Source organism: Mercenaria mercenaria, chromosome 5, assembly GCF_021730395.1.
Source record: "Mercenaria mercenaria strain notata chromosome 5, MADL_Memer_1, whole genome shotgun sequence".
NCBI classification, from domain to species: domain Eukaryota; kingdom Metazoa; phylum Mollusca; class Bivalvia; order Venerida; family Veneridae; genus Mercenaria; species Mercenaria mercenaria.
In genome coordinates, this window is record NC_069365.1 from 56365031 (window position 1) to 56367719 (window position 2689).

Below are 2689 nucleotides of genomic sequence, written 5' to 3' on the forward strand. Positions count from 1 at the left end.
ATAGCATGATAGGGGTTAAAACTGCTTGAGCCATTCAGCTGAAATTGCACACATTTATTGACTACATTGATTGGATATGTGTAATTTGCCCCAAAACACTTTATAAAACAGAACTGAATTAAAATAAGGTGAGAGAGAAGAAAAAACTTCATTATTTAAAAGGAAAACACCAATATAGCCGATAGATATACATTGTTGAAGGCATTATCTTTGTTTACATTAAATTTAAATGTGGCTGCCACGTTGTTTGTTAGGAACATAAGACACATTAATTTCTTGTTTTCGGAATTTTTTATCGCATTTATGTGTCAAAGATTGGCATGGGTGAAAATGTTACTGAAAATATTAAATCAGTTTTTATTGATTAACTCCCTTTTGGGCTTGTGCAGTATAAAGTCATGTGCATCATTGAAAGTATAATATGTAGTACTTTTCTAACGAACTGATAAACATTCTATTTTTGGAAAGTTTGTTGCATAAAGTTAAAGGAGTTTTTTTAATGAAATTTACATGGTGTAGGCCCATGCTATTTGCCACTTGCTAAATGTGAAATATCTAAAGTAGTTAACATTACTACAAAATAGTTCCAAATGCTTATTTATGAGTGATTACTTATAAAGAAACTGGTGTATAGAGCCGTATATATCATCAAGCCATTATTTAATAACTTTTATCACTTGACATGGCCAGAGACTGAACCCACAATCTCCCACTGAAGTGGTGGGCCCTCTACCACTTGGCTGCTGAGGCCGTTGAGGTAACAGGACTTGATTACTACAAAGCTGAGATTTTGTTTAAGCAGTAGGTTAGCTTAGTTGGTAGAGTACTAGTCCTGTAAGAGAGGGTCCCAAAGATTGAGCCCTACAGTAGACTGACTGCACATTTTACTCAATCTGTAAAATTAACTAGGTGCACAACATTGGACTGCGACTGTATTATAAACTAGAGGACGACTTTTATATAGCAGGGGAGTTTATTATGGTACAGGACTTGATTACCACAAAGGGGAAATTGTGTCAGCAGCTGGTTAGTTCAGTTGATATAGTGCGAACACCCTGTAAACAAGGGGTCCCGGCTTTGAGCCAACGACTAACTGCTCATTTTTATCACCCCTTGATAATAACCCCCAAGTTGTAAATTGAATTTCACAATTTTGTTGTGCGCTAAGAATAAGGACTTCTAGGGACGTTACTGCACAAATCAATATATCTCGGTACGAGCGTTTTTAGTACGAAACATAGGCACAGTGAAACGTCTACAGTACTTAATAAATGTTGTCTTCAAAGTTGTGTAACATTCAAGACGAGAAAGAAACATTTTAGAAACAGTAAAAAGGTTTGAAAATGTTGCTCTTGTGGTAAATTAATTGCTGCATGTGTTTTAAAAACGTAACAGTGTCCCTAGCAACAAACGGTCATTTTAGTTTTACTTGGATTATTCCCTTGAAATTAAGAAATTACCGTCTCTGACGAAGTTTGTTGTCATCCGTGTCATGCTAGTGAACGAAAAGTCGCCATTTTGTTTCTTTGAGACAAACAGCCGAACCCTTGACTCAAGAAATCTGAGAAAAATCTCAGCGCGGAAGTTGAGATTTTACTGAGCGATTTTTGGTGAAAGCCAATCGGGGAAAATTCTCAAGATGAGAATCAAAGTTGAGATTTTTCTCAGACTTGAGCTGAGATTTGGACTTGAGAACGTTAATGAAAGCGGGGCCTGATATCTACCTTTGCAATATTAGCGTTTTCATCCCGTGATCATGGTTTTACTGTATTTTTTCAGGTATTTTTGATTGCTTAAAGACGGACCTTCAAGACAAGGGTAGTCTCGCAGGAAGTGAAAAGCTAGAAATGATGATAAAAAATATGTTATAAATTTTATTTTTACATAGAAAATAGTAACAGAGGCTTTTAACCCCTTCTAACCTTAAAAAGACTGTCCAAGTCAAAGTAAGAAAAGTCATATGTGGAAACTTATTATTTCATACTGGAAACAGGAAGAGTTTAGTATGTTGGGTTAAAAGCTATAATTTCCTTCAAATTTTTTATACTAACATCTATTTCAACTGGATATTTACTGAAGAAAATGCGCATAATTCTACTTTAATTGAATTTAATGTTATTTCTAATTTTATTTGATGATACCAAGAAATGATTTTTGATATCACAAAATGATTTTAAGATATCATTAGATCGAGTTCAGACTAAGTATGATAGAATATATCTAGTTTGTGATTTATCCTGTCACTTGCAGTATTTTCGACCCGATATCAGGGTGCCGTATATCTTTCTTGATATACCGTCAGTTGATCATGTGACCAGTGATATACTGTATTGATAACATGTACTATGTATAATCGTACAGTTATACTAATCTCAAATTATATACAATTACCTAATTTTATACCTACACATAAGTTCATGATTATGTAGTGAAAATAAAATATGTTACAAAATGAATGTGGAGTCTTTTGAAAGGTGCCATATTATAAAAAATACGTTTTGGCACTTTTTGTCGAAAAACGATACTATTTTTCGTAGATCAGTTGTAAATAGGCAATGCAAAATAGCCCCTGAGAAACCGTTTCAAAACGTTTTGCACGCGGGCATGTGTATGTGTGTAGGGGGGTGGGGGGGGGGGGGGGGGGTTAGGGCAGTGGAAGATCTCGTTGGTTTCATAAAATCTACAACCA